Source organism: Macaca thibetana, chromosome 3 (genome assembly GCF_024542745.1).
Source record: "Macaca thibetana thibetana isolate TM-01 chromosome 3, ASM2454274v1, whole genome shotgun sequence".
Taxonomy (NCBI): domain Eukaryota; kingdom Metazoa; phylum Chordata; class Mammalia; order Primates; family Cercopithecidae; genus Macaca; species Macaca thibetana.
The window spans coordinates 155,479,783-155,505,804 of NC_065580.1; the positions used below are offsets into that span (position 1 = coordinate 155,479,783).

The 26,022-nt window shown below is 45.6% G+C and overlaps 1 non-coding gene across 1 annotated transcript; it reads right to left on the minus strand.

The window, feature by feature from the left end:
* Positions 1-23,343: 23,343 nt before the first annotated feature.
* Positions 23,344-23,464, minus strand: LOC126951844 (small nucleolar RNA SNORA32). The gene has a single exon (XR_007724691.1). It is a non-coding gene; the product is annotated as a small nucleolar RNA SNORA32 (small nucleolar RNA).
* Positions 23,465-26,022: the final 2,558 nt, after the last annotated feature.

Sequence of the window (26,022 nt, forward strand, 5' to 3'; positions counted from 1 at the left end):
TTTGTTAAGGATAATGGCCTCCATCCATGTTCCTGCAAAGGATACAATCTTGTTCTTTTTTATGGCTGCATAGTATTCCCTGGTGTATATGTACCACAGTTTCTTTATCCACTCTATCACTGATGGACATTTAGGTTGATTCCCTGTCTTTGCTATTGTGAGTAGTGTTGCAATAGCCATACCTGTGCATGTATGTTTGTGGTAGAATGATTTATATTCTTTTGAGTATATACCCAGTAGTGGGATTGCTGGGTCAAATGGACAGAAACTTTGTTACTAAAATTTAAAAGGAGTAGCCACACAAAATATTGGCAAGGATGTGGAGCCACTGCAGCTCTCAGGCATTGTTCACGGTACAGCCACTCTAGAAGACAGTTTCACAATTCCTTAAAAAGTCAAACATTACAACAAAACGAGATATTATTACAAATGTATTCAAATACCCAAAATTTGAAACGTCAACACCACAAGCACTGGTGAGGACTCTTATCAATTGCTGGTGGGATGCAAAACGCTACAACAAATTTGGAAAAAGAAAAATTAGCAATTTCTTGTAAAACTAAACATTCTCTTACCATACAATCCAACAATCATGGTATTTACCTTGGTATTTACTCAAATGAGTTAAAAATTTATGATCAGCTGGACATGGTAGCTCACACCTGTAATCCCAGCACTTTGGGAGGCTGAGGTGGGTGGATTACTTGAGGTCAGGAGTTCAAGGCCAGTCTGACCGATATGGTGAAACCCCATCCCTTCTGCAAATACAAAAATTAGCTGGGTGTGGTGGCGGGTGCTTGTAATCCCTGCTACTCTGGAGACAGGAGAATCACTGGAACCCAAGAGGTTGCAGTGAGCCAAGATCATGCCATTGCACTCCAGCCTGGGCAACAGAGTGAGACTCCATCTCAAAAATAATAATAATAATAATAATAAAATTATGATCACACAAAACTGTGCATGCAGACATTTATAGCAGCTTTATTCCTAATTGCTAAAACTTGAAAGCAACTAAGATGCCCTTCAGTGGTAAATGAATAAACAAACTGTGGTACATCCGTACAATGAAATATTATTCACCACTAAAAAGAAATGAGCTATCAAGCTATAAAAAGACATGGAAGAAACTTAAATGCATATTACTCAGTGAAAGAAGGCAGACTGAAAGGCTGTATACTGTATGATTCCAACTACATGACGTTCTGGGAAAGGCAAAGCTACAGAGTCAGTAAAAACCTCAGTGGTTGCCAAGAGTTAGTGGGGAGGGAGGGATGAATCAGTGAAGCACGGAGGATTTTTAGGACAGTGAAATAATTCTGTATAATGGTATCAGGGTGGACACATCATGATCCATTTGTCAAAACTCATAAAATACAAATAGCAAGTGTGAACCCTAAACTATGGACTTTGGATGATTATGACGTATAAATGTAGGCCATAGATGGTAACAAAGTGTGCTCTGCCACAGAATATCGATAGTGGGAAGCCTGTGCCATGTCAGGGAGGAGAGGGGGAGGGACCATATAGGAAATCTCTGTACTTTCTGCGCAATTTTGCTGTGAACCTAAATCTGTTCCAAAAAATAAAGTCTTTTTAAAAAAAGTTAAACACACATTCTATATGATCCAGCAACCTCACTCCTGAAATTTATTTCATAAAAGTAAAAACTTCTGTTCACACAAAAGCCTGAACATGAACATTTATTATACCAGCTCTATTCACAATTGCTAAAAGCTGAAACCAACCCAAATGTCCTCCAACAGGTGATAGATGAACAATCTGTAGTCCATCCATAGCGTGAAATACCATCCAGCAATAAAAAAGAACAAACTGTTGGTGCACTCAACAACCAGATTGAATATCAAAGGATTAGTGAAAGAAGCCTGTTAAATGCTACATGCTGCCCAATTCCCTTTATTTTTATTTTTTTATTTTTATTTTTATTTTTGAGATGGAGTGTTGTTTTGTCACCAGGGCTGGAGTGCAGTGGCGCGATTTTGGATCACTGCAACCTCTGCCTCCCGCGTTCAAGTGATTCTCTTTCTCAGCCTCCTGAGTAGCTGGGATTACTGGCACACACCTTTAGATAAAATTCTCTGCCTTCTGATCAGTGGTGAAAAAAATTTAAAAAGAAATTCTCAAAAAGACAAAAAGATAGTGATGGAGAACAAATCAGTGACTGCCAGAGCTTGGGGATAGGGAAAGATGTGACTATTAGGGGGTAGAATGAGGGAGTTTTGGAGTGATGGGAATGTTTTATATCCTGCATGGGGTGGTAGTTACATGAATCTACATAGCTGTTAATATTCATAGGGGTGTACACCAGCCCCCAAATTCAATGTTGCTGTATAATAACTTAAAATGAAAACATACTTCATATCTAGAGACTGTACCATATAAAAATAAATATATACCAGCCATATGATCCAGCCATGCCACTCCCGGGTATCTATCCAAGAGAAATGAAAGCACGTGTCTGTGCAAAGTCTTTTTTTCTTTTTTTTGGAGACAGAATTTTGCTCTTGTCGCCCAGGCTGGAGTGCAATGGTGCAATCTCAGCTCACTAAAACCTCTGCCTCCCGGGTTCAAGTGATTCTCCTGTGTCAGCCTTCTGAATAGCTGGGATTACAGGCATGTGCCACCACACCCAGCTAATTTTTGTATTTTTAGTAAGACAGGGTTTCATCATATTGGCCAGGCTGGTCTCGAGCTCCTGACCTCATGATCTACCCACCTGGCCCTCCCACAGTGCTGGGATTACAGGTGTGAGCCACCACGCCCAGCCTCATGCAAACTCTTGTAGGCAAACTACAATGTTCTTAAACAAGTGAATAAAAAAAAAATGTGGTATCTCCATTCAGTGAAATCTACTCAGCAATGAAAAGAAAGGAATCCCTGATGCAGGAGATGACATGGGCAAATCTCAAAGTAATTATGGTGAGTGAAAGGAGCCAGGCAGAAAGAGAGCACCTACTGTCTGGTTTCATTTGCACAAGATGATAGGGAATGTAAACTCACCTGCAGAGACAGGAAGTGGATGAGGGATGAGAAGGTGGGAGAAGACGGGGGGGCATTGCAAAGGGGCACAAGGAACTTCTGGGGGTGGTGGATATGTTCATTATTTTGACTATAGTGAGAGTTTTACACATGAATACATTGATATATATTTCATATAACATATATGCGTGTATTTTTAAAGTGCTATCTTGCCCCAGTTTTGAGGCCCTGGCCAGAGGCCAGTCAGTTCTCCTTTGTAAGCAGCTGATTAGGCTCTCACACTCAGGGGCTGCTATATACCTGCCCTAATCACCACAGAGCCAGGTACCAGACAACTAGGGAGAGCCCCTGTGCCTTAGAGTCTGCAGAGCTGTTCAAATTAGCCAATCCACAAGGAACACCCAAAACCTAGTGTGAAACTAAATAAGTAGTGTAGTGTAAATAATCCATTACATAGTGTAATGGATAGACACAATGTGACATACACATGCAAGAGAATGTTAATCAGTCTTAAAAAAAGAAAGAAATCCTGTCCTATGTGGCAGCACGGACAAACCTTGAATGCATGATGCTAAGTGAAATAACCCAGTCACAGGAGAACAAATACTGTTATGATTCTACTTCCATGAGGAATCTAAAGTAGCCAAATGCACAGAAACAGAAAGTAGAAAGGTGGGTGTCAGCGCTGGGAAGAGGGGGAATGAAGAGTCCGTGTATAATGTAGTTTCAGTTTCGCAAGATGAAGAAATTCTAGAAAGCACAACAGTGTGAATAGAGTTAACACTATTAAACTGTGCATCTAAAAATTATTCAAATGGTACATTTTATGTCATGTGTTTATTACCACAATTAAAAGAACTGTGAGGTGAACAGTGTGGTTATTTATTATTATTATTACTTTTTTTTTTTTTTTTTTTTGAGATGGAGTTTAGCTCTGGCCACCCAGGCTGGAGTGCAATGCCGTGATCTCGGCTCACGAGGGGGCCTGAGGGTGGGGTCTGGAAAGGAATCGGTGACAAGCCCAAGGCCCCAGGCTGGAAGGACCCATCCTGTGGACTTTGCCAACACTGGGAAGCAGCGGTTGCGGAGTTTGCATCTCTGCTCATTCTCTAACTCTGCCCAACCAGGAGCGAGTCGGCTGTATGCTTGGCTCAGTCCATAAAATGAAAACAGTGCTCCCTGTCTGCTTTATAGGAACATTGTAAAACAAAGGTAGGATTTTAAAGCATTGTAAAATAGTCTGACACTCTAAGCTACAATTCAAATGCTGTCTAATAGAATGTCAGCTTGCATTGCATCTCGAGACACCCAGAAAATGCCAGTGATGCCAAACTGCTTCCACTTCTCCCAGACGGCTCCGGTCCCTCCTGTCCTTTCCCAGGTTTTGGCTCTGCTCCATACCTGGACAATCCATGCAGCACCCTGTCCAGTCCTTGCCTGGAGGAGGTGCCAGCCTCCTGTCATTTCTCTCCCTCTGGGAGAGCCCACCCTCTGCTCTCCTTCTTGTTTTTTATGTTCCTCCTGTTCCAGGCTTTTCTGGCTGTCATCAGCGTTTACACCTGGTTTGTGGTCTCAGAATGTTCGAAATCAAAGAGTTCATATCCCAAATCCAGACCAACTGAGCAAAGATTAGGTCCAAGAATGAATGTGGGTGCGTGCTCTTAAAGCTTTGCTTGAGGCAATTTACAGCCACATTAGGAGGATGTGGGTGGGTGGCAGCGTCTATGCGAAGCCTCACAGCCTGCCAGGCAAGGCAAAGATTCTGCCAGGAGGCAGAATCTGTGGTGGGGACGATGGAGAGGGCTGGAAGGACTGGACTCACCCACTGAGCCGTGGAGAAGTCAAGGGCACAGTACATCCGCGGCAGGTGTTGGGAGAGGGCAGGGCACTACGTGTGGGCTCACAGCAACGTCCTGCTGCCCAGACAGTGCCTGGCATGCAAACAATTGCTGAAGGCATGAGTGGCCCATGCCTTTGGTACTCCGTCATGAGGAAGTGGGACTTGAGGGCAATGCTGATGGAAGCAGACTGGTCTTGGGTGACAAATTGCAGGTGTGTTCTTCTGCCTCCAGGAAGAGACCTCAGAGAAGGGCAGATCCCAGGCATTCACGAAGCCCCTCCAGGTCCCCAGGAGGACCTCTCATACATGCTCACATCCATGCGCTAGGACCTCGGCTGCATGCCGCTGTCTGCCCCAGCAGAGGAGTTGATCTCGAAGCCAGGCTCGGTCCCTTCTAGGAGCACCGCTCTTTACGGCTCTGCTCTTCCAAATTGCTGCTCTGGGACTTGCAACTGGGGCAGGGTTGACAGAGAAAAGTTTGCACGCTGAACACAGGTTGTCTGCAGGGCCCTTGTGCTTCCTCCTGGCACTTTAAACCCTCAGTCGCTAGCGACTCTTCTTTCTATGTGACTGTCTTAGCTGTCAGGACAGGGGTGAGCTGACACTCACTGTCACTCCAGCATGAAAGACTGACAAGGATTGTAGTAACTCATGAGACAGCCCCAGTGAACATGGAGACTAGTCTCTAAAAGTGGCACCCAAGCCATGACTGGCAAGGCTGATAGAACCCATCCATCCATCCATCCATCCAACCATCCATCCATCCATCCATCCATCCATCCATCCATCCAACCATCCATCCATCCATCCATCCATCCATCCATCCATCCATCCATCCAACCATTCATCCAACCATCCATCCAACCATCCATCCATCCATCCAACAATCCATCCATCCAACCATCCATCCATCCATCCATCCATCCAACTATCCATCCATCCATCCATCCATCCAACCATCCATCCAACCATCCATCCAACCATCCATCCATCCATCCATCCATCCATCCATCCATCCATCCATCCAACAATCCATCCATCCATCCATCCATCCATCCATCCATCCATCCATCCATCCAACCATCCAACCATCCATCCATCCATCCATCCATCCATCCATCCATCCATCCATTCACCCATTCATCTATTCATTAATTAATTCATTCATTCTGTTTTGCTGGAGAAGCAAAGGAAACTCCCTCCCCTTTCCCAGTCGTCAGCTGCTGCCTTCCTATGGCAGGACACAGACCATGCTTTCCCTCTGAGTGGGATGCGGTCCCCCATTGCCCTACCCTCTGCAAGGCTTTCTAGTGGTGGGGGGACCTGATTGCTGTTCTCCAGCTCCCCCAACCAATCCCACTTAGGTGACTGAGGAGGAAACGGAAAGTCAGCTCTTGGGCTCCTCATCTCCAGGAGCCACCCTGAAAGAAAGACTCTGTGGCCCCTTTGCCCTCTGGATAACAAATTAGGGCTCAAGGTGCCCCTAGGGAGGCCAAGTCTGGGACAATTGTCTGGATAACTCAGTCGAAGCCAGATCTGATTTAAGAAAGTATTGAAAAAGATTTAGCTTGATGGTAAACCTATGCTTTATCAGCTGTTGGCCTTTGGACAATATATTTAATCTCTGTAAGCCTCAATTTCCTCATCCCATAAAATGAGATGGTGGGGGCACCTCCTCTGCAGGCTAGTTATGTAAACTCACTGAGATGAGTTGTAAAACGCTAAGGATGGCAAGGCCTTCACTTACAACCCACGCCTGGCTCACCTGGGATGGAGCAGGTAGACAAGTCTCCTGGAGGTACCATGCAGTCATCAGCTCATCCCCCAGAGCAACTGTAGGGATGTGTGGTGCTATAAAAGCATGAACTCTGGGATGTGAGCTCATCAGAGAGGTCAGGGAAAGCCTCATCAAGGAAGGAGAGCTTTGAGGCCAGAGTTGAGGGGGATTTGGCAGCATTAACCAGGCAAGGAGGGGGAAAGAGCATGCAGCTAAAAGGAACAGGTGTGCCAGGTTCCCCAGGCAGGAGGCACTGCGAGGGGGGAGCTGGGAGAGGCCAGACATGTGCTCAAGGCAGAGGGTTTATCTCATTCCAGACCACTGTTGGGTTTTAACAAGAAGGAGACTTGTTCAGATGTCAGAGTTTATCCATTTCCCCCCCCCCCATGCTGTCTTCCCTCTTTAAATCTAAAAATCAATCTGAAATTGATATTTTCCCATTAGATTGTGATCACTTTTGCTTTTTTTTGAGACAGAGTTTTGCTCTTGTCGGCCAGGCTGGAGTGCAATGGTACGATCTTGGCTTACTGCAACCTCCGCCACCCGGGTTCAAGCGATTCTCCTGCCTCAGCCTCCTGAGTAGCTGGAATTACAGGTATGCGCCACCATGCCCAGCTAATTTTTTTCTTTAGTAGAGCCAAGTTTCTCCATATTGTTCAGGCTGGTCTTGAACTCACGACCTCAGGTAATCCACCTGCCTCAACCTCCCAGAGTGCTTTTTTTTTTTTTGAGACGGAGTGTGAGACCCTGTAGCCCAAGTTGAAGTGCAGTGGCACGATCTCAGCTCCTGGGCTCAAGTGATTCTCATGCCTCAGCCTCCTGAGTAGCTGGGACTACAGGTAAGCACTGCCATGCCCAGCTATTTTTTTTTTTTTTTTTTTTGAGACGGAGTCTTGCTCTGTCGCCCAGGCTGGAGTGCAGTAGCATGATCTGAGCTCACTGCAAGCTCTGCCTCCTTGGTTCATGCCATTCTCCTGCCTCAGCCTCCTGAGTAGCTGGGACTACAGGCACCCGCCACCACGCCTGGCTAATTTTTTTCATTTTTAGTAGAGATGAGGTTTCACTGCATTAGTCAGGATGGTCTCGATCTCCTGACCTCGTGATCCGCCCGCCTCGGCCTCGCAAAGTGCTGGGATTACAGGCGTGAGCCACCATGCCTGGCCTTTTTTTTTTCTTCTTGTATTTTAGTAGAGATGGTGTTTCATCATGTTGCCCAGGGTGGTCTCAAACTCCTGAGCTCAGGCAATCCTCCCATATTGTTCTCACAAAGTGCTGGGATTACAGGCATGAGCCACAGTGCCCAGCCTAGATTGTGATCACTTTTATCACACTGCAACATTAGTAAATAAATTCCAAGTTCAAGTAGACAAAGTGACTCCCTTTCCAGAACATACACAATTTAAACAACACTGAATCTTGGTCATTCGCGTCATTTGCGGGCCATCCCCATGCCCGGCAGAGAATTCTGCGAGCTAATTTTAAACACAACCTTTGGTAACCATAACTGAAAAAGATGCAGTGACAATTGCTTGATGGACTATAGTAGATATTACGTGATAAAATTCAGTTTGACTTTTTTGTTGGGGGACTCACCCAGTCTTGTAAAAAGAAAGCCCGCCGTCTCATGACTGACATTTGACCCAGATTGTCAGGGGGCTTTACCGCAAGGTTTTGGGGCCAGGAAGGGAATAAGATTTCCTGTAATGGAAAAAAGGAACACTTGGTGAAGATTCTACATGGGAACGTGTTGTGTGTTGATTGAGGGCAACTCTTGGGCACTAGGAAATCCAGGTAGCTTGTCCGGTGATCGATCACGTGAGATGAGGAGGGCGAGAGAACAGAGGGGCAGCTTGCAGGAAGTGTATGCAGCACTGAATAGCCTCCAGATGTCGGTTGAGAAGAAAGCTGTAAAAAAAACGAAAAACAAAAACAACAAAAAAAGATTTAGCAACAAAGAAACAACCAGGCATATGGGAGCAACGCTTTGCTCTAGTTTTCAGGAACAAGGTGACTCACAAGCCTCGCCGGTCACCACCAGAAACCAAACCGTCTGCTAAACGCAGCGGGAATACAGGAAGGTGTTACACGTGGGGCGAGTGTGATTCTAGGCATTTCCTGCACTATTGGAACAATTATTATTATTATTTTGAGAGAGGGTCTCACTCTGTGGCCCAGGCTGGAGTGCAGTGGTGGGATCAAGGCTCACTGCAGCTTCGACCTCCCCTGGCTCAGGCGATTCTCCCATCTCAGCCTCCTGAACAGCTGGGACTACTGGTGCACCACCATGCCCAGCTAATTTTTTTGTATATTTTTGTAGAGATGGGGTTTCACCATATTGCCCAGGCTGGTCTTGAACGCCTGAGCTCAAGTGATCTTTCTGCCACAGCCTCCCAAAGTGCTGAGAATATAGGCATGAGTCACCATGCCCGGCCTGGAATGGTTAACAGTTTTCAGGAAGAAACTGAGACTCAGAGAGATGAAGGCAATGGGGTCACCTGTGGATAATGACCAGACCCCTAGTTCAAACCCAGTCTGGTCCATCTGACTGCAAACTCCACATGCCTTTCTCTCTGCCTTGCTGCTTTCTAACGGGCAACCGTGAACCATTCCCAGCTACGCCTAAGCGCACATTTTTACATGTTTTCTTTATTACTATTATTTTATTTTATTTTACTTTTTTGAGACAGAGTGTCAGTCTGTTGCCCAGGCTGGGGTGCAGTGGTGCCATCTCAGCTCACCAAAACCTCCACCTCCAGGGTTCAGGCGATTCTCCTGCCTCAGCCTCCCAAGTAGCTGGGATTACAGGCACCTGGCACGATGCCCAGCTAATTTTTGTATTTTTAGTAGAGATTAGGTTTCACGACATTGGCCAGACTGGTCTCAAACTCCTGAGCTCAGGCAATGTGCCCTCCTCAGCCTCCCAAGGTGCTGGGATTATAGGCATGAGCCACTGCGCCCAGCTACCTTTTACTAAACAGAGATCAGGATCCTCAAGCTGAAAATATGTATCGAGTCCAAAATCAAAGAGAATATTAGTTACTATCTACTTTTTCCTGGAAGCTCCATCAAATGTAGCAGAAAGAATATCTAGAGAAGAAGAAGAAAATTCAGCATTGTCACCTTTCCCTAATCTTCCATTTCAGGAGAGAGAGAGGCATATGGCTCCAAACAATTCTGTGAAAAAGCCTCTGCGTCCAGCATGTTGAACCATTTGCAGGACATCCCAGGGCCCAGCGGTGAACTCTGCCAGCTAATTTTAAATACAACCCTGAGCCGCTGCTGCAGTCCCTCCATGGCCCTCACTCGGATTGTGGGGGATGCGCCCAGGACTTCCCGGACTCTCTGTCCTCCGGGCTCTTCCAGGACCCGTCCCCTTCAATCTCTCCATGCCCCCTTCTCATACTCACAGCTCCCTCCAGTCCTCGTAGGGTCTCCTTCCTACCTTTCCCTGTCAAACTTCTCGAAATCACATCCGCTACCTTCAGCTTCTTACTGTTCCCCTGCACTCTGCCTCTTGCCATCTGGCGTCCACCTAGAACTCAGTGGAAATTGCTGGGGAGGGAAGAGACAGGAAGGACATCTTCCTTCAAGAGCCAGTTCCTCCTCCACCACCTGGACACGCCCAGGGTGCCTGACACCTAGAGGGTAAACATCTTCTAGCCTGGACCCCCAGGACTCCGGGGCCATGAGCTTCCTGCTGGGGCAGCCAGAGGCCCAGCTGTCCAGACCCAGGGGTCTTCTTCAGGCAGGTCAAGAAGCAAAGGGAAGATGAAGAAGAGGAGGTGGAAGGCAGGCCACCTCTGGTTGGAGCTGTGCCAAGTGGCCTAAAGGATAGACTTTTCTTCCAGCTCCCCGAGACCCCTGTTCAGCGCTGTCACCTGAAGACTTGTCTGTGCTGCTGCTGATGGCCCCCTGCGCCATCTTGTTTCTCTCCAGGGTGCCCCAGCAACTCTGCAAATGACCCAGCAGGACCAACTTCCTGGTCCCATGGCTGTTGGATGGAGCTTAGGAGAGAGGGTAGATGGAGCATCGCTCATCCAGACACCTCAGAAGGGGCAGACACCAGCACACAGAGTGCCAAGGGGGAGGAGATGCGGAGCAAAGAACTGGAAACTTCTCAGGTGCGTGCACTTGGGGGCATGGAGGGGGAATGAGGGTCCTGGCGGAAGAGAAGGCAAAAGAAGGCGCCCATCTGAAGAACGGGCATGCACTGCCAAAATCTGAGGGTGAGAACACCAGGGCCAGTGGGTGAAAACGTGAGGGCATGGGCCTTCTTAGAGCAGTGGTTGTAGATTTCCAGGTGGACTCCAGGCTACAGGGCACTAGAGATGAGGAGGCGGTGAGAAGCTTTCAGCAGCAGATGCTATTTTGAGAAGTTTGGCCAGGAAGGGGAGGAAGGAGACAGCGTGAGACAGAGTCAGAGCAGGTGGAATGGCGTGGCTCCAGGGCAGTGCCCGCCGCCTGCAGGTGTCATATCCCATGGCTGGTGACCCTCCGAGGCAGCTTGACCAAGCCAGCGCTTTAGGAGCTGGAGTGGTGGAAGGACCAGAGTGAGGGTGACTTCATAATCCACTCCTTAGAGAGGCCGTGTGAGAGGAGGAAGTACAGCTGGGCAAGGCCCTTGGACATTCAGGTTCCAGGCCGTTCACCCAGTGCTGCCCCAACCTGGACAAACTCCAGGCCAAAGGGGACCAGCAGCTGCAGCTCCCTGCCTGGGGATTTCCCTGGGTGACCGCAGGGCTGGGAAGCACTGGGGAGCACCACATGGCCACTCAATGGCAGAAGGTGACTCCTTCATGAGAGCTGCCTCCAGAACCTTCCAGGCCAGGATCCGCCTGCCAGCTGCCTGTCTCCGGAAGGCTGGAGGAGCCGGGCCAGGCCACATTTGTGGAGCCTGAAGCCCCGTATGGCATTTCTCCTATTCTGTTGAGTGGTAGTTCGCTTTGTTTTGTTTTCATTTTTTTTAGTTTATTTTCTTACTTCTAAGGCAAAAATTAAAACTGCCTACATTAAAATCTGGTTAAAATTCAACATGCTGCCTGCCATGTGTCTCTGTGTCTGGGCAGCTCAAGCCACTGCCTCCTCAGCGGTCCTAATGCAGCCTTTGCCCACCGGTGCTCCCGCACTCCACACCTTGCAAACCCGGGTGACAAAGGCTCATCCTGGCCCCCATGGTGGTGACCCCAAAGCTGAGTCCCCAGCCCTCCCTTGTCGGTGTTATTTTGGAGGCAGTGATGATGCCTCATGGTCGATGGTGATGCTATCTCGGGTCATGTTTCTTTCTCTCCTCTGACTGTGATCTTGGCCTGAGCAGACCAATCCAATGGTGCTTTTAATCTGTGAGGGCTGTGTGTGTGTGTGCGTGTGTGTGTGTGTGTGTCTGTGCGTGTGCGTGTGAGAGAGAGAGAGAGCACACACCAGCCGTCCATCCCCCTGCAAGTCAGGCAAGTGATCCTGCCCCAGGTGGGGAGAAAACCGGGGTTCCCTCCACACTACTCTAAGGCCATAGAGCCAGGCTTCAGGCACATATCCAATGGTGCAGGTGTGCTGGCCTTGAGCGTTGACACATGACAGGCACACTGTGCTGATGGAGAATCCTGCGAAATTTGGCACTCCTCAAACACCCCCAAACGTGGCAGAATCTGGTAAAGCGAGGATAAAGGGGCTGGAGCAGGTTGGAGCAGAGAGGCAGGGAGCAGGAAGCCCGAGTGGAGCCTGGTTCCACCTCAGTGCTGGGACCCAGGGAAGCACATGCCCTTTCTAAAGCCTCAGTTTCTCAGTTTCCCCATATGTAAAATGAGAGAATCAAACCAGAGGATCTCTAAAGCCCACCTACCTAGAGACTCTGCAGGGGACTAGTCACCTGGCCCTGCCAGCAGGATACTGCTACCTGGGTCCCTGGGCCACTGCTGGTGGCTGGGAAGGCTCCCTGCCTTGAGACTGGATGAGTCCTCATGGTGATAGCTCATTGATGACCGTAAGGTGTTCCAGGAAAGAAACAATAAATGAGATGTCCCTGTTTATCAGAGCCATTACTGAGCTGTGTGGTAGATTTCAGGTCAGTAGAGAAGTGACTTTTGCCCAGAGGAGGTCGGCCAGCAGGGACCCAGTAGACACACCCGGCTGTCAGAGGAAGGAGCTGCAGGGAGAAGTGCCCACACCCACAAGGTTTAAGGACGTGTGACCCACCCCTGCAACAATTTTCCTGGGAGCTGATTTAAAATGCAGATGCCCGGGCCCTGCCTCAGACCCACTGATGCAGCGTCTGTGCAGGTAGGACCAGGGAATCGCATTTTACACCAAGTGTGCCAGTGGTTTTTATGCATATGAAAGTGTAGAAAACCCTGAGAGGCTGGGCAGCAGTTTGATTCTAGAAGGGAATGCTTTAATTCCTCCAAAGTTGGCTAGCTTTTATTTTAGTGATAAGGTCTCTTGAAAGTCGACTTGGAGATTCCCTTGTTTAGACAGCTGGGTTAACGGGCGCCTTGCTTTTTGTGCTTACATAAATAACCCTTTTCCTGTTCACTGCCTTCTGGACTTACGGCATCACCGTCTTGTTCCCTAGGCATTCACATTGGCAACTCCTGTTCCAAGAATTATTATTTAAGACAGATCTCAAGTTTCGGGGCAGGGATGGTGTCTTACTCATCCTGGGCTTCAGGGCATATGTGTAACAGATGCTCCAGGTAATGCTTGTTGAAATGAACTAAAATGAAATGCTTGAATGAAGGTCGCCAGGCTTTCAAGGAAGCCTCATGCAATCACCTTATCATCCAATAACCACCCAGTGCCTTGCCCAGAGCATGGTATCAAATTGTAAAACACACACACCCAGAAGATTGGTTGGGTCTCCCCACAACAGTTAAGGAAGTAACTGCACCAAACGATAAACTGACTTGTCCAAAGTCCTCCCCAGTAAAAGCTTGGCTGAGATCAGGTTTCTGAACCACCAACACCCTCCAATGAGCTGACTGTTCCAGATGTGAATAGTAGAAATAAGCCAAGAAGAAATAAAAATAAGCAATTTTCTAAATTACCAACACACTCTCAATATTGCCAATTTGTTCAGAAAACAATAATTTGTTTAATGCCTGGATTCTTTACCCAAGATAGTTGTGAAAATGAGCCAAATCTGTACCCTCTAAAGAATTCAGTGCTGTTCTTTCTAAGTGGTCTCCACAATTGCTCAGAAGACTCAATGCTCCCTTCTCCTCTTCATTTCTTCTGGTGTCCTTGACCCAGAGAACTAATACGGTGGTTCTCAAACTCAGCTGCCCCTGGAGAGATTTGAGAACTACTGTCGGTGAGCTTCATCGCTTACAGATTAAAGTGGAACCACAGGGACTGAGCCCCAGGCATTAAGAGTTTAAAAAAAATTTCCCAGGAGTTTCTAATGTGCAGTAAGATTGCAATCCACTGATGTGAATAACATTAGGCCACCAACCAGCCCTTCTCCCCAAAACAAACATAAGGTACTTTAAAAATGAATGGGAAAAACTCACTTGGGAGAGAATAAGACAAATGAAATTCAAATTGTTCAAAAATTCTCACACCAAGCAATGAAACTGTCACGCAGAAGATCCCCTCCCCAAATAATAGTTCATTGTTAACTGGCAGTTGACTGATTTAGGTGCTCTTGGTAACCTCTTTTGAATTCAGTTTTCTTCTTCCGGAGTAATTAGGTGAAGCAGTGACGTTAATCCTGGCTGAACATTGGAATCACCTGGGAAGATCGAAACGCACCACCACCTGCGTCTAGGTGTGGGCTGGACATTGGAATTTTTTTAACGTTCCTGGTGGTTTTAATGGGCACGCAAGATTGAGAACTACTGATTTATCGTTTTCATCAAAAGTCTGTCTGGTAAACTCTCAGTCTTTTTCAGTCTGAAGTCTTTATTTTGAATTCAATCTTAATAAAAATTTGGTGGCTTACAGAATTTTAGGTTGAAAGTCATTTTCCTCTGACTTTTGAATATTTTCACTCACCACCTTTCTCTTTTTTTTTTTTTTTTTTTTTTTTAAGTCTCTCTGTGTTGCCCAGGCTGGACTTGAAGTCCTGGGGCTCAAACCATCCCCCTGCCTCAGCCTCCTGAGCAGTCACCTTCCACTCTTAATGTTGGGATGTCAGCTCTTAGCCTAAACTTTCTGGCTTTGTGTAGGTTTTTTTTTTTTTTTAATCTTTTTTGCTCTAGTAGCCTTTAGATTTTCTCTTTTTCCTCGATATCCTGCATTTCTAATGCACTGCATCTGACTATGGATTTATCTTTATTATTCTCCTTGTTTCTCAATGTTATCTTTCTATTTGGAAAATCATGTCTTTCTTCAATTTTGGAAAATTGTCAGATATTTTAATCTGGATATGTCCTCCACCATTTCCTGTATTCTCTAGTTCTGGAACGCCTATTAGATGTATGTTGGAGTGTCTTATATTATTTTCCATATTATTTGGTCTCTTTCATATGTTTTTACTTCTTTGTCTCTCTGTCTTGTTAGCATTAATTCCTTGGTACAATCTGCTCTTTTTCTCTTTAACTGCATTTACTTGTTTATTGTTTATCTCAATATTTATAGCTTTTTATTTTCAGAATCTCCAATCCCTCATTTATCTTATCCACGTCTTCATATTGATAGCTGCTCAAGCTGTTCACAGCACCCTATTTTTGTTTTTCCCTATGGTTGTCCCTTCTTTCGCCTCTTTGAACATTTATTTAACTCTTTGAACACAGTTAAATAAACCCTCTGATGATTGGTCTATCATTTAGATTTCCTCGGACGCGTGCTCCAATTTGTCGCATTTATTGTAAATTTTTTCAAGCCGTGTATTTTTCTCCTGACTTTGAAACACTTTTTTGCAAGCTCCCATTGCTTGGTTTGTTTAGCTCTCCTTCTTCTCTCACCTCTCTGGCGTGGCTGGCAGGCCTATGTTTAACTCCATCCCGAACTTCATTTCCTTCCAAGGTCAGACAAGCAGTCCTTATCAAAGCGACCTGGCCTTTTACTCCCGGGAGCGAAGTCCAACTCCTACTCTTTGTTTCCTAAAGAGGCTGACTCCGGGCTCCTGAAGCACATACCACAGGTGCCCCTTCCCATTCAGGAGCTGGGACCCTGGTGGCTCTGCCCATTTCTACATCTGTGGGTTCTGCCTGCCTCTTCTGTGCATATCCATTCCCTTCCTAACCCATAACATTTTTTATTTTTAGGATGGCTTTGTAGGTAGAATATTTTCTGTATGCATGTTAAGATACTTTTGAGGGAGGGGGGAGGGATTGCATTGGGAGTTATACCTGATGTAAATGAGGAGTTGATGGGTGCAGCACAGCAACATGGCACAAGTATACATATGTAACAAACCTGCACGTTATGCACATGTACCCTACAACTTAAAGTATAATAATAATAAATAAATTAAAAAAAAAAAAAGAAATTATTACAAGTGCAACTTTTTTTTAATAAAAATGCTGTATTAGCATGCAGGTTTGTATTCCTTTAGACTAAACTATTTTTTCATAGGGTGTACATATTATGGTTAGTTTACTTAATTTTACATTTGAGAAATTTTAGTTTTGTATTAAAAGATAGCAAACAGGTGCCTAAAATATGCACCCAAAGTATTCACAGCATTTAAAATTTGCCTTTGTATGACCTTTTTTTAAAAAAATAGAAATTAAACAACAAAAAACATTAAAAAAAAAAAAAGATACTTTTGAGTGCAAGAAACAGAAATTGCAATTCAAAGTCTTTAAAATAAAGCAATTGATGGCATCATGCAACTGCAAATTCAGCAGTGTCTGGTTGCTCTAAGAGGCTGTGCGCCTAGCTTGCACTTGTCCTTCCAAGTTGCCTCCGCAGCCCTCTCTGTCCCAGCAAGCTGAACTTACAGACTTCCATTTGAATTCAGCAAATGGGGAGCATCAGCAGGTGATCATAGTAGAAAGCAAAGTGAGTTTGGGTATTTATTTCCCCAGCTGTCTCCCTGCCCCACAGCCAGGCTGGTGCAGTCTCCTCCCAGAAGGCCTATCCACGAGGCTCTCAGTCTTCAGGTTCTGGGAAGGTACCTCCTAACCCCCCTTTCAGAACGTGGTGGTGGAGAACAGGATGGGGACACCTCCTCCCACAGTCACTAACTTCAAGTAAGTACTTCTCTTATCCATTCTACACCTTTTAAAACAGTCACTTTATTAAACTTCCCCAAATTTTCCCAATTTCAATGTACCCTTTACTGGGAATTTGATTAATTTAAAAGGTCACCAAATGTCAAGGTATTTTTGTGTCTCTGAGCTTCATCCTAAAAGTGGTTGGTTGACAGATGGCCACAGCAGTCATAGTGGATACACATAGTAACATTCAGTGGCAGAGAAAGACGTCTTCCCTTTACAGAGCAAGGGATTTTTTCCAGCAGCTTCCAGTCAACCTCCCCGACATTTCATTGGCTTTAACTGGTCTCCTGTCCGTTTCTGAGCCGATTCCTAGCTACCAGGGAAATGCCTTGTGTTGATTGGCTTAGAACTGGGGGCTCTGACCAATTGCTTTCAAGGAAGCTGGAATTTCAATGGTTGGTTTAGATTCTCTAGAGCTGAGATCCATCCTCTAGGGAGACCTTACCATTTCTGCTAAGTTTGGGAGGACAGAAGATGAAGTGGTGAACCTGAGAGTGTATTTGGATGATTGCTGTGCATTCTCCTTTGCTGTGTTGCTTGGAAGTCTACAGAAATTCACAGTTCAGAAGGCATTTGTTATTTGAAAGTAATGGCCCCTAAAAACTTTCATCAGTCTCCAGACCCAACACAATTATCCAGACCCAAAATGCCCTCAGTTCCCTTACCTGAGCCAGAACTAAAAGACAAAGCACTGCTTGAAAGATTGAATGAGATCATGTGTCATTCACACCAAGTGGGGAGGCGGCTGGCCTGGTTTAGGCACAGCTCTGTGACCAGCTCCTCCCAACCTGCTTCGTCCATGAGTCAAAGTCTGACCACACTCCAGAGGACCATTGTGAAGGCCGGGGGATTGCTCAGAGTGGGTCAGATCCCAGCTGAGGATCAACCTTTCTGTGCAATGTGGCTCTCAGGCAGTTTGTTTGTTTGTTTGTTTGTTCGTTCGTTTGTTTTGAGATGGAATCTCACTCCCGTCGCCCAGGCTGGAGTGCAATGGTGCAGTCTTGGCTCACTGCAACTTCCACCTCCTGGGTTCAAGCAATTCTCCCACCTCAACCTCCCAAGTACCTGAGACTATAGGCGCCCGCCACCACACCCAGCTAATTTTTGTATTTTTAGTAAGATGGGGTTTCACCATGTTGGCGAAACTGGTTTCAAACTCCTGACCTCAAATGATCTACCTGCCTCAGCCTTCTAAAGTGCTGGGATTACAGGCGTGAGCCACTGTGTGAGGCCTCTCAGTTTATTTCGGGCTTCATTATTAAGTCATTTTTTATTTCCTGAGAAGAGAAATGAGAGATCCCATGAACCATTTCAGATCAATCTATTTGACTACAAAAATACGATTATTTAATGGAGCACATGAAACTTTCAATGATTCTTTACCACCTTTCCTTCTCTCTTCCTTCTCTTCTACCATCAGTAGAGACTGAAGTGTCCTCACTCTTCCTGGGTGAATCTTGACCTGGAGAATGGAATTGCTGAAAAGAAAACAAAGGATGACAGGGGTGCCTGTGTGAAAGTGTGTGTCTATGTGTACCTGTATGTACTTGTGCCTTCCTGCTTGATATGTATACATGTGACTTGAGTGTGTGAGCTTGTGTGCATGGGAGTGCACAGTTGCACACACCCCACTGCATACATCTCCTGAGTGCCTAGAAATCAAAACTAGATAGAATTTAGACATCAACTAATTCAGAATCTTCCTTGACCACAATGAACTTAATTAGAGCAAAAGACTTAGAAGTCTGCCAATATTTACCCATGCTCATGCTGCGTCAGAAAAAGAATTTGGTGATAACAACAAAATGGAGAGAAGGAAATATTCAACTTTCCCTAGAAATGTATATGAATTGAAGGGGTGGCCTGGCCCTCCATACCTGTGGGTGTTTCTCATTAGGTGGAACGAGAGACTTGAGAAAAGAAATAAGACACATAGACAAAGTATAGAGAAAGAAAAAGTGGGCCCAGGGGACCGGCGCTCAGCTTACAGAGGACCCACGACGGCACCGGTCTCTGAGTTCCCTTAGTATTTATTGATAATTATCTTTACTATCTTAAAGATAACGGAGTGGCAGGACAATAGGATCATTGTAGGGAGGAAATCGGCAGTAAGACATATGAACAAAAACCTCTGTGACATGAATAAGTTTAAAGGAAAATGCTGTGCCTTGAGATGCATATGCAAACATCTTCATAAACCTTTTAACAGCATTGTTTCATCCTATCACATGGGGAGAAACCTTGGACAATACCTAGCTTTCCTTGGCAGAGGTCCCTGCGACCTTTGGCCGTGTAGGTGTCCCCGGGTAGTTGAAATTAAGAGAATGGTGATGACTTTTAACCAGCAAGCTGCCTTCAGGCACTTGTTTAACAAAGACACATCCTGCACAGCCCAAAATCCATTAAACCTTGAGTCACCGCAGCACATGTCTCTTGCAAGGACAAGGTTGGGGGTAGGGTCACAGAACAAAATGGAGTCTCTTATGTCTACTTCTTTTTATATAGACACAGTAACAGGTTGATCTCTCTTTCTTTTCCCCACAATGAATGACTTATTTATGCTTTCATTGGAAGAGAAAATCAACTTATATATATTACTTGAATTATGAACAACACTCTATACGGTTACAAATCATCTGATACTTTCAATATACTTACTGTGAGAAAATTTTGCAAATATTTTCATCTGTGCAGATTTATAGGCAGCACATTTTTAATGCCTGAATAAGACCTGTAGGGATTAGGTCGCATCCACATATGTTTATCTGGCAGAGAAAGTTTGGGTAGCACATGTGACCTCAAATGGTGCAAGACTCCAGGCTTAATTACAGGAAAATCCTAGACAGTTCTATTAACATATTATTCTTGAGTTAACCAAATAACACAAATTGATTAACAATGTGTTAACTCAAGAGTAAAATCAAATTGAGAATACTAAGGCTGATATTAAGGGTAGTTTATAAGCAGAAAGCAGAAAGCAGCAATGGAAAACCACAGCCAACTCAAAACAACACCAATGATAAAAACAAATTCAAAATCTTCAGCAATCACAATCACTGAATATGTTCCTAAATATTCTTCCTCCTCGAAAAAATAACCTTCTAAGAGATTAGTAGGTTGCTTTCCACTTAAATTCTCATTAAGTCTTTTATAAGGCATTCTTACACTTGCTTTTTAAACTCATGCTTTTATTGTGAAACATAACATCAATAGCTTTTCTGCCAAAGGCCAGTTTCTTTTTCCAGGAGGCACAGTAGCCTGGATTGACCTCAATCTGTGCTTGTTGGGAATGTCCAGAGTGGCCGGGGGTGGGGGTGTATCACTAATAGTAGATAAAGAAGAAAAGATATTTAACACAGATCGAATTATTCCAGGAGGTATGGCCTCATATTCAGAGGTGTAGTGTGTTAAAAATAAGCCTTGTTGGAGGTTGCAGTGAGCCGAGATCGCACCACTGCACTCCAGCCTGGGTGACAGAGTGAGACTCCATCTCAAAAAAAAAAAAAAAAAAAAAATCCAGTAAAGACCACATTAAGAGCAATAGGTTGTCTATGTTGTATAAATTCTCTTACAAAAGGAATGAAAAAGAAACAATGTTCTAATGTTATAAAAACAGTACTCACAAAAGTTTCCAGAAACAGTATTTTGAAGTCAGCAGAGCTCAAAGAAATTAGAGGAAACTGAAGACCTTGTAATGTTCTCTGGGAAAGATTAGCTCAAAAGGCACATCTGGGACAAGAAGGCTGTATGTCATAGAGACAAGGAGAGTTAGGATGGAATGGTTTCATCCAATGAGAGCTTGGGGAAAAAAACAATGTGGCAAATTGGAATTTATATACATATGACATCTGACCTTTTTAATGTGTGTCATGAAGTTAACACATTTTATATTTTAAGTAAAGATCGGACTAATCCACATTGTTAAATTGTCTATGGATTTTCTCATAGGACAGTGTCTTTAATGGCCATCGTGGCCTAGTTCTGGGGATATGAGGAGTCCCTGAGTCCCTGGAGTTCGCATCATAGTCACGAACGTGTGTTCTTTCTCTTAAAGAGAGCCCCTAAATTGTACAAGCTACAGGTCCCAAAAAGGGTGAATTTTATCAAACCCCAACAAAGACAATGAAAAAACAAGAGTACCAACACTTAAAAAATTAAGTTTGGGAGGCCAAGGTGGGTGGATCACAAGGTCAGGAGATCGAGACCATCCTGCCCAATATGGTGAAACCCCGTCTCTACTAAAAATACAAAAATTAGATGGGCTTGGTGGTGGGCGCCTGTAATCCCAGCTACTCAGGAGGCTGAGGCAGAAGAATTGTCTGAATCCAGGGGGCGGAGGTTGCAGTGAGCCGAGATCAGCACCATTGCATTCCAGCCTGGGTCACAGGGCAAGACTTCGTCTCAAAAAAAAAAAAAAAAGAAAAAGAAAAAAATTAAGGAATAACCTGTGTAGATTAGGGGTTTAAAATGCTTGTAATATTTCAGACAGTTTGGACTACTTGAGAATATAACAAATTGGACTTGTGATTGCAATTTAGTATGTTTTTGAGGCATTAGTTTAGATCTTTGTTATCAAGCTCCAAACAAATCTCTTGTTTCTTGAAACATAACCATATTTATAAATGAATGCTATTAAAATTATATATGTACTTGAAAAAGTTTTGTTAGACAACTGAAGTACTTAAAATGAAACTAAAAATATTTAAAAATGATAAATGCAATTCAAAATATTTAAGAACATTTAATAAACAAAAACTGTAAAGCCCCTTTTCTGAGTGATTATCAAAATTCTCCAGATTTCTAAGTAGAAAAAGAGGAATTGAACATAAAAGCCTAAGGAAAAACCAGGTTTTAAAATTTGTAGCTGTTGAAAAATCAAATATTAAATTTTTTTTTTTGGAAACGGAGTCTCGCTCTATCGCCCAGGCTGGAGTGCAGTGGCCGGATCTCAGCTCACTGCAAGCTCCACCTCCCGAGTTTACGCCATTCTCCTGCCTCAGCCTCCCGAGTAGCCAGGACTGCAGGCGCCCGGCACCGCGCCCGGCACCGCGCCCGGCTAGTTTTTTGTATTTTTTAGTAGAGACGGGGTTTCACCGTGTTAGCCAGGATGGTCTCGATCTGCTGACCTCGTGATCCGCCCATCTCAGCCTCCCAAAGTGCAGGGATTACAGGCTTGAGCCACCGCGCCCGGCCTAAATTTAAAGTCGTTGCAAATCGTCTTTCCTAAGCGTAAAAGATACTCCACGGCACCATGAAATCCAAATGGAGAAATAGAAGTTATCTCTGTGAGTGGACTTCCCATGCCTGTTTTAAAGTCTATGTCAGATTTCTCATAAAATTAATTTTCCTGGAAAGAATGCCTATTTTTTTTTTTTTAATTGAAATCAAGCATGGTGGCTCATGCCTGTAATCCCTGCACTTTGGGAGGCTGAAGTGGGAGGACTGCTTGAGCCCAAGGGTTTGAGACCAGCCTGGGCAACATAGTGAGACCTCATTTCTACAAAAAAATAAATAATTAGGCAGGCACAGTGGCTCACACCTGTAATCCAGCACTTTGGGAGGCCGAGGGGGGTGGATCATGAGGTCAAGAGATGGAGACCATCCTGGCCAACATGATGAAACCCCGTCTCTGCTACAAATACAAAATTAGCTGGTTGTGGTGACACATGCCTGTAGTCTTGGCTACTTGGGAGGCTGAGGCAGGAGAATCACTTAAACCCAGGAGGCAGAGGTTGCAGTGAGCCGAGATCATGCCACTGCATTCCAGCCTGGTGACAGAGCGAGACTCCATTTCAATAAATAAATCAATAATAAAAACTTGAGATGGGTTAGCACTATATTGCCTAGGCTGGATTCCAACCTCTTGGCTCAAGGGATCCTCCTGCCTCAGCCACCTGAGTAGCTGGGATTACAGGTGTGAGCCACCAGGCCCGGCTAAGATGCATATTCTAATGATGGCTTTTCTCATCTTTCCTCTGCATTGGCGTTTATTCTGGAGTTGTGGTGCCCCACCCCATTTGAGGAGTGCCATCTCCTTATGCAATTTCTTTTCTTTCTGTGGATTTCCATGGCTGCCTCCGCCTGCCTGCTGGTCTCCGTCCAGGACCAGGTCTCACCGTGACATTCGCAACCCCTGCCTAGAAGTCAGTGGAGTGTCCCTGGCCCAGCATCTCAGTTTTTCCCATCCTGCTGAGACACCCTCTTGTCCCCAGGCCTGCTTGGGACCAGTTTGCTACAAACATTTTAGGAGGGAGGTCTGCAGCACTTTTATTTCAACCTGCACTCCCAATTCTGACCCTGACTCCTAGTCTCTCTGGATGCCCTCTGGGCCCCGTGACCCATAGACCCAAACCACCCAGGACCCCTGGGGCAGGAGCCCTTCTTCAGCTGGTGGCTGCAATGTCCCTCGCTGCTGCTGCTAAGCGTTTCTGTTCCATCTCTGCCCCACAAAAGGTGTCCATCTGGATTTTCGGTAGTTTGGTTTTTTTTCTGGCTTGCATTATATTTCTATTGGACAGTGCTTATCTAGGCACTGGAAGTAAAATGAATAAAAGTTTAATAAAGGGTTAATAAAATGTTCCCAGTGGGCTGATCGCTAGCAAGGTGGCAGACAGAAAACCCAGTGAGGAATTCTCTTATCGATGTGTCCACAGCAAATGAGAAATTGCATGCTAAATGCCTTGGTAACAACCAGATCTGTTTTCCAGTCTGTGTCTTCTTCTTTTCTCTTTATACAGTTTACCTATCTGTGTGTTTTGAGACAAATTTATGAAGCACCAGTCACGGTATCAGGTTTTAAACTATGTCCAAACGTATCTGTTCCATTTTTATCAGAAAACAATTCAGAATGCTCATGGGGAAGTAGGGACATTCCCAGCCTTGCCGTCACTTGACCTCCAGCAGTAGTGGCCTCCTGGGCCCCACTCCGTGACGCACGATTTTCCCAGGTTCCCAGGCCCCCACCTGTATGAGTCCAGGTTCCCAGGCCCCCACCTGTATGGGGCGGCAATAACAAATCCCACAGGCCAGGAGCTTCAATGTGCATTTATTGGTTCAAAGTCCTGGAGGCTGAAAATCCGAGATGAAATTATTGGCAGGGCTGGTTCCTCTGAATCCCCTCTCCTTGGCTTGCAGACAGCATCTCCTCCCTCTGTCCTCACAGGGTCATCCCTCTGTGTGCATCTGTGTCCTCATCTCCTTGTCTTACAGGACATAGTCAGATTGGACCAGGCCCACCCTAATGCCGTCATTTGAACTCGATCACCTCCACAAAAACCCTGTCCAAGTAAGGTCACGTTCTGAGGTATGGGGGTTAGGACTTCAACATATGGATTTTGGGGGACACAATTTAGCCCAAGCACCCCTTCACCTTGTTTTCCTCCTGTCCCCCCTTGAGCTTTCTGCTGTGCCCCAGGGCACCACATGAGGCTCTTGTCTCCAGCTTCATTTCCTGAGAGATCCCAGCCAGCACTACCGCATTAAATCTTGTCTTGACACCCACATGGGAAAGACTCCCACATTCCTGCTCCCAGCCCGGGCCTCTCCACAACTCCAGAGTTGGGTACTCAGTTGCTTCTTTGATGTCTCCATTTGGGGATCCAGAATTCATATCAGATCTGACTTGTTTGAACCCCAGTGATCCTTTCACCCCCAACTTATCTTTGTCCACTCAGGGATGGTGCCTCCATCCCTCCTGGACTAGAAACACCAAGTGCTGTCTCTTCACTAATAAGGAGAGAAAGGCAATGAGTTACCTGTGCCTCTTCTGAACTAATCAAATGAAATGGCAGACAAGTAAAGGCACGGAAAGGAAGAAAAAGGGTTGGAACTGTGCACTGGTGCACGGCAGGTGGACTGCACTGGTCTTGGTCTCCTCCGCCTGCTTCACCTGCAGAAGCAGAGACAGATGGGCTTGCAGGGGTCTAGGTTGGAGGAGTCCAGGTAAAGGGCTCACCCAGGTCTCAGTGGCTTGGGAACAATGGGTTCAGACTTCCCAAGCACTGCAGAGAAGCTAGGAGGGTTCCAGAATTTTCCTGTGAGCTCAAACGGGAGATTTTCTGGAAAGCTGGAGCCTAGAAGTCCTGGGAGAAAGCTGCATGGCCGTGGCATTTTGCGAACATTGCAAGAGTAAGCTATTTTCATTGCAATCCTGAGAACGGCTGTCTGTTTCTGTTCATGCTCTCTCTCCTCTCTGGGTGTCCTGGCCGTAGTGCAATGGCCTCAGGCACACCAGAGCGGTGCTAAGGGAGTGGGAGGTGCACCGAAGTTGGAACCAGTGAGTAGTTCTTATGTTGTCGGCAGTCATGTGCAGGTAATTTGTGGTTAACTCTGAGCCGTGGGAATGGCTTCCAGGAATACACGTAACACACACAGTGCCTGCTGGGTGGCAAGGTGCAGGGCCAGGTGTCTCCCCACCACAGAAGTACAGTATGCCCTACGTTGCCCAGCACTTTAAGTTTTCGGGAAATGGAGTAGAGAAGGGAGTGTTAGAATTCCAGAGCCAGAAGCTACCATGTCAAGAGAAGGCTGAAGTATCCTTCCAAGTGCTCAGCAGGAATGCTATTTTTGTAATTACTGTCCTAAGAAGTAAGCAAAGTGCATGCACCTCAAAGCTGTAGTTTAACAGGAATTATAATATTAATAAAATTATTATATTATTTTTGTGGATTTGTGATATGATACTGCTGGCTTTTTAGAATTTGTAATCCATTTTATTTTATTTTCTCGTTTTAAACAAATATGATCTGCTTTGGATCTGCTCTTGTATTTATAATCGTGTATACTATTTCTTAGGCAAGGTCCCCCACATTGTATAAGCTTCATCCTCTACAAAACTTGCATAGGCCCCTTGTAGGCTTCTTACAAATATGCCTCATCCTCCCTCCAGCAGCACTGAGCACCCAGAGTTTATGCAGAGTGGGTGCGTCTTGCCAGTGCTGACACAGAGAATGAGCCAAAACCAGAGAAAACCCGGCCCACCCAGCCAGCTGTGGACTGCTTTGGTGCTTCCTTCTCTCTTCAAAGCACTTCAGATCTATTATTTCACATGGCCACTGGCTGGGCAGATCACCACATCCCCACGTTACAGAGGTAGAGGCTGAGTCTGAGGGCTCGGTGGTTGACAGACAGCCATCTCGCTCGAAACTAGGGGTCTGGAGCTTGAATGCAAACATCCTGGGCTCTGGTCCCTGCCTGGATGTGCACAAGTCCACATAAATGCCTGGCGAGGCTGGCATTTCCGGTGGCAACCA